A 7,080-nucleotide genomic window follows, 5' to 3' on the forward strand; every position below is an offset into this window, starting at 1 on the left:
GAGGCTACAATTACCCTGATACCCAAACCACACAAAGATGCAACAAAGAAAGAGAACTACAGACCAATCTCCCTCATGAACATTGATGCAAAAATACTCAACAAAATATTGGCAAACCGAATCCAAGAATACATCAAAACAATCATCCATCACGACCAAGTAGGATTCATCCCAGGGATGCAAGGATGGTTCAACATACGGAAATCAGTCAATGTAATACACCATATAAACAAACTGAAAGAAAAAAACCACATGATCATCTCCCTAGATGCTGAAAAAGCCTTTGACAAAATCCAACACCCCTTCATGATAAAGGTCTTAGAAAGAATAGGAATACAAGGAACATTTCTAAACATAATAAAAGCAATTTATAGCAAGCCAACAGCAAACATCAAATTAAATGGAGAGAAACTCAAAGCGATACCACTAAATTCAGGAACAAGACAAGGCTGTCCACTCTCCCCATATTTATTCAATATAGTACTAGAAGTTCTAGCTAGAGCAATAAGACAACAAAAGGAGATCAAAGGGATACAAATTGGCAAGGAAGAAGTCAAACTTTCACTATTTGCAGATGATATGATAGTATACATAAGTGACCCCAAAAACTCTACCAGGGAACTTCTACAGCTGATAAACTCCTTCAGTAAAGTGGCAGGATACAAGATCAACTCAAAAAAATCAGTAGCCCTCCTATACACAAATGATAAAAGGGCTGAGAAAGAAGTCAGAGAAACATCACCCTTTACAATAGCCACAAATAATATAAAATACCTTGGGATAACACTAACTAAACAAGTGAAAGACCTTTTTGATAAGAACTTTAAATCTCTAAAGAAAGAAATTGAAGAAGATATCAGAAAATGGAAGGATCTCCCATGCTCATGGGTAGGTAGGATTAACATAGTAAAAATGGCAATCTTACCAAAAGCAATCTACAGATTCAATGCAATCCCCATCAAAATCCCAACACAATTCTTCACAGACTTGGAAAGAAAAATACTCAACTTTATATGGAAAAACAAAAGACCCAGGATAGCTAAAAGAATCCTATACGATAAAGCAACCCTTGGAGGCATCACCATCCCGGACCTCAAACTCTACTATAGAGCTATAGTAATAAAAACAGCTTGGTACTGGTATAAAAACCGACATACGGACCAATGGAATCGAATTGAAGACCCTGACATTAATCCATGCACATATGAACACCTGGTTTTTGACAAAGGAGCCAAAACTATACAATGGAACAAAGAAAGTATCTTCAACAAATGGTGCTGGCATAACTGGATGTCAATATGTAAAAGATTACAAATAGATCCATATCTGTCACCATGCACAAAACTCAAGTCCAAGTGGATCAAAGACCTAAACATAAATCCAGTTACACTAAACTTAATAGAAAAGAAAATAGGAAGCACTCTTGAACGCATTGGCACTGGAGACCATTTCCTAAATAAAACACCGACAGCACAGACCCTGAGCACAACCATTAATAAATGGGACCTCTCAAAACTGAGAAGCTTTTGCAGGGCAAAAGACACAGTCAATAAGACAAAAAGACAGCCAACAGATTGGGAAAAGATCTTCACCAACCCCACATCTGACAGAGGATTGATCTCCACAATATATAAAGAACTCAAGAAACTAGACATCAAAGCACTGAACAGTCCAATTAAAAAATGGGCTAAAGAGCTAAACAGAGAATTCACAAAACAAGAACTACAAATGGCTGAAAGACATTTAAAGAAATGCTCAACATCCTTAATCATCAGAGAAATGCAAATCAAAACGACTCTGAGATACCACCTTACACCTGTTAGAATGGCTAAGATCAAAAACACCAATGACAACCAATGTTGGAGAGGATGTGGAGCAAAGGGAACACTCCTCCACTGTTGGTGGGAATGTAAACTTGTACAACCACTGTGGAAATCAGTATGGCGGTTTCTCAGAAAATTAGGAATCGAACTACCTCAAGACCCAGCCATACCACTCTTGGGCATATACCCAAAGAATGCTGATACATACCATAAAGATACATGCTCAGCTATGTTCATAGCAGCACTATTTGTAATAGCCAGAACCTGGAAACAACCTAGATGCCCATCAACGGAAGAATGGATGAAAAAAATGTGGTACATATACACAATGGAGTACTACTCAGCAGAGAAAAACAATGAAAGCATGAAATTTGCAGGCAAATGGATGGAACTAGAAAAAATCATCCTGAGTGAGGTAACCCAAACCCAGAAAGACAGTTATGGTATGTACTCACTCATTGGTGGATTCTAGATATAAAATGAACAATCAGACCACAACCCATAGATCCATAAAGGCTATATATATATTGAAAAAAAAATAGCCAAATGAATGGAAACACATGAACTATGAACCAAAGGCTGAGGGGCTCCCAGCTGGATCAGGCCCTCTGAATAGGTGAGACAGTTGATTGGCTTGATCAGTTTGGGAGGCATCTAGGCAGTGGGACCAAGTCCTGTGCTCATTGCATGAATTGGCTGTTTGAAACCAGGAACTTATGCAGGGACACTTGGCTTAGTCTGGGAGGAAGGGACTGGACCTCCCTGGACTGAGTCTACCAAGTTGATCACAGTCCTCGGGGGAGGACTTGTCCTGGAGGAGGTGGGAATGGAGGGTGGGCTGGGGGTATGGGGAGGGCGTGGGAGGGGGGAGAATAGGGGAACCCATGGCTGATATGTAGAACTGAATGGTATTGTAAAATAAAAAATATATATCACAAAAAAAAAGAAAGCAGAAAAGTAAAAAAAAAAAAAAAAAAAAGAAATATATAATGTCAAAATGTATGGTAGAGCTAAGCAGTGATTGGAGGAAAGCATACAGCTGTGTGTGTGTGTGTGTGTGTGTGTGTGTGTGTGTGTGCGCGCGCGCGCGCGCATCAGAAGGGCAATTACAAATCAGTTTTCTACATTAATAAAACCAGAAAAAGAAAAATAAGCCCAAAGCAAACAAAAAATGTATACAGGATCAGAAATCAATGAAATAGAAAATAGAAAAACAAGAGAAAAGAAATGAAACAAAAAATGCTTGAAAAAAGCCAATAAAATTTTAGTGGGGATGAGTCAGGGGAGGCTTGTGGGGGACTCAGCTGGTAAAGTGCTTGTGCACAAGTTTTGGTCAAAGGAAGACATCCAGCAGCAGAGCCTGTTTCCTAAGATTCATCCATAATCATCATTGTATCTCAACAACTCCATTTCTTGCACTTCACTTGTTTAAAACCCAGACAGATCAAAATTGGTGACTGAGATACAAGACAAAGGTTCCCGAGTGTTCACAACTTTGCTAGCTTTCTTTTGGATGTGGGGAAGATGAAGCAAGAATGGAAGTGATGGCGGAGAAACTGATGAGAGAAGAATGCACACCTGAACCCAACGATGTTTCTGTTTGGCATCATCCACAGCCTGGGAAAGGCTTGCCTGCAAGCCTCTGGACTGACATAGCAAGGTTCCTTAAAAATGATTTTTTTTTTCATAAAAAAAAAAAGCCCTGAGCAATATCACTGAATAGAACTTCCCTAAATCCATAAACTATGCTGCTGAACAGAATCTTCCTTATTGTGCTTCTGCTTTCCAACTTGTGACAAGAAAGCTCCACCTCCCAAAAACTGCCTTCAAACTAAAGATTTCCGATCACCTCTAAATCAATCAGCTTTATCAGTCAGGAGACTGTTGTCATTTCATATTACAGCTGACTGTAATTTGTTAAATTATAAACAAGTTTAATACATTATGAATGAAATGAACCCTATGCCTGTGTAAAAGCAATCACGTTTTAATTATGAGCTCAAAACATCTGATCGTGTAAGTAAATATGAATTAGAAAAATGAAGATTCTAAATACAATACTAGAGAATTTCACAATGGCAAAGTCAATGAAAATTCTTTTCTACATAATTACGATCAATCAACCAGTAAATCTTAATCAGAATAAGGCAAAAATAGTAAAAACATACTTTTCTCAAAATAAATTACACACCATCTTCTATAGATAGGTATCATACATGAAGAAACAAAAAATGTGATCACTCTCCTGCATTCCCAGGAACATTAGGCAATCCCATGTTAGAATAATCTGGTCATCTTCTTCCTCTCCATCACCTTCAGCATCTAGTTGCCTTTTCTTTCCCTAAAGACCACCTTCCTCTTCCTCCTTTTCCCCTTCATCAATACAATCAGCACCATCCTGAATTTCTTCTTTCATGAAGTGTGAGGCCTACTTCTCCCTCTCCCACTTCTGAACCTCTTTTATCTTCCTCTTCTTTCTCTTCATAAACTTCAGGTGGACCAGCTTCCTCTTCCTCTTCCTCCTACTTCACATCTGGTGTTTCATTATCCTCCTGCCCCAAACACCTAAGTGTGTGACTTGCTGCAGCAATTCAAAAATACTTTCTCTGTAATCCTCCAGATATGTGACCTTACAGTTAAACAATTCAAGACTTCAATTCTTTTAAGATTTTGCAAAGCTTCTACTGTACTGAGAAGTTGTTGGTTTTTTTGTTTGTTTGTTTGTTTTTGTTTTTCAAGACAGGGTTTCTCTGTGTAGCTTTGCACCTTTCCTGGAACTCGTTTTTTGGAGACCAGGCTGGCCTCGAACTCACAGAGAGCCACCCGCCTCTGCCTCCCGAGTGCTGGGATTAAAGGTGTGCACCACCACCACGAGGTCCCTGAGAAGTTTGATTTTGTTTCCTCTTAGAGGTAGGTAAGGTTTAGATACTTCTCTGCCAGGACTTCTAAGTGGAAATTACTTAAAAATTGCTACTAAGTTCCAACTTTCCACATTTATTTAAGCTGAGAAGCCAAGCAAATGAACATAATTCCATATTAACCAAACTCAGAAACTCAAGTTCTTTTAAAAGTGTCATCCAGACCTCCAGTTTCCTCATTCACACACAGGAAATTATCAAGGGCTGTCACCTCCTCCAGGGCTCTATTCTTCAATTCCATGTCCTCATTCTACATTTTGATTACTATGCTCCTCCTTCCCCATCTCCTGCCCTTCCCTCTACCCCCAACCCTAAAAAAATGTGTAAAGATTTAGAAATGAATGAAAATCAATCCAAGTACAAATGCCCACTAACACTCAAGGCATGGGGGAGAAAGAAAAGAATAGCAAATGGCGTTCAGTGAGTTGAGATTCATCCTATTTTCCACACACTTGGGAGCACACACACACACACACACACACACACACACACACAGAGAGAGAGAGAGAGAGAGAGAGAGAGAGAGAGAGAGAGAGAGAGAGAGAGAGAGAGAGATTGATTCCTTTCAATGACTGCTTGGAGATTGATAGTTGGGTTTTTTTTTAATTAATTTTATGTGTATGAGTATTTGCCTGTGCATATGCACCATGCACTTGAGGTGGCTACAAGAGGGTGTAGGAAAGTGCAGTTAAATATAGATGGTTGTGAGCCTCCATGTGGGTGCTAGGAATTGAACTTGGGTCCTCTGGAAGTTCAGCCAGTGCTCTTAACACCTGAGCCATCTCTCCAACCCCTGATTGATGCTCAATGACACAGGGGATTCAAAAGTGTTTTCACTTGTGCCCACATTTGCCCCATTGATATTACTCATTATTGTACAACTTTTGATTTAGCATACTTATATGTACGACTGTATACATACAATTTCATCTTAGAAATTAGATTGTATCTCAATATTTTATGTAAAGAAAATTTTGGTTAAAAAAAGGAACATAGATACAAAAATACTCAACAAAAATAATATCAAAACCTACAAGTGTGGTGGCACTACCTTTACACAGAAATAAGGAAGTAAAGGCAGGAGATTTCTGTGAGTTCAGGGCCAGTCTGGTCTACAGCAGAGTTCCAGGCCAGCCATAGCTACATAGTGAGAGACCCTGTCTCCCCAAACAAACAAAATCACAAGTAAACTGAAGCTCTCATATGTTATTAGTATAAATGCAAAATAGTGTAACTTATAACAAATAATTTGTCATACATTTAAATATACATTTATACATGACTTAGAAATGCTACTCTTAGAGAAACTTTCATCTGTATAAAACTATATATGCTTATAGCTCTATAATCATCAAAATTGGAAATAACAACTGTCTTTAATGAGTAAAAGTACAAATGAGCTAATATATCTAGGCAACAGAATACTACTCAGCATTTAAAAGGAACAAAACAATGATAGACCAAAGAACTTGGATGCATATCAAGAGAACTACACTGAGTGAAAGAAACCACTCTCAGAATGTTACATGCTATATAATTCTATTTATATAACAATCCCAAAGAGACAAAAGTATAGTCATGGAGAATAGTGGCCAGCTATTGGAATAGGGGGACTACCACAAGGAGATAACATGAAAAGGATTTTTTAAAATATGATCTGACTATGTTTGGACTGTGGTGATGGAGATATCTATCATACAAACATACACACATATATAAATTATAGGCCTGTACACCAAAAATCAAGCAAATTTTTTGTTTTAATTTAAAAATAAAAATATTTAAGACAACTCTGTTATTTGCATCTTAGTTAAATATATTCAAAGAATCTCTTCAGAATTGAACTGTTCACAGTGTAACTTCAGAACCATTATTTACAGTGACACAGGCCACATTTTACAGTGTACTTTGCAGTTCATAAAGCATATGAAAAATTTTGACTCAAACATTAACTAAGAAAAAAACAAATGATTTTACTGGTAAAAATGCTCAGTACACACTAAAAGAGCACCTGTTTCAGTGGTCTTCACTATGACTGAATGTGCAGGTAAAACATTAACAAGTGTCTGCCAGTTTTTTGTTTTATTTTGTTTTTAACATAAGCAGCTTTGGTTTCACTAAGACATTAATAGTGACAATAAAGTTATTAAATATTAAATGAAAAAGTTACATGGCCTATAAGCAGACTAAAAGTAACTCAGGTAATTTAAAATGTTTTATAATTCTTTAACTAAGATATTAGATTAAAATTAGAGAAATAGGTACTATCAATGATGATACAAAGTAGCTCAAATAAACTAATGTCTACAAGTAAAAAAATATTAACTATTCATTAACTC

At 37.4% G+C, this 7,080-nt stretch overlaps 1 pseudogene; it reads right to left on the bottom strand.

The window, feature by feature from the left end:
* Positions 1-3,678: 3,678 nt before the first annotated feature.
* LOC119087797 lies at positions 3,679-5,203 on the bottom strand (annotated as a pseudogene).
* Positions 5,204-7,080: the final 1,877 nt, after the last annotated feature.

Source organism: Peromyscus leucopus, chromosome 4 (genome assembly GCF_004664715.2).
Source record: "Peromyscus leucopus breed LL Stock chromosome 4, UCI_PerLeu_2.1, whole genome shotgun sequence".
In the NCBI taxonomy this organism is placed as follows: Eukaryota; Metazoa; Chordata; class Mammalia; order Rodentia; family Cricetidae; genus Peromyscus; species Peromyscus leucopus.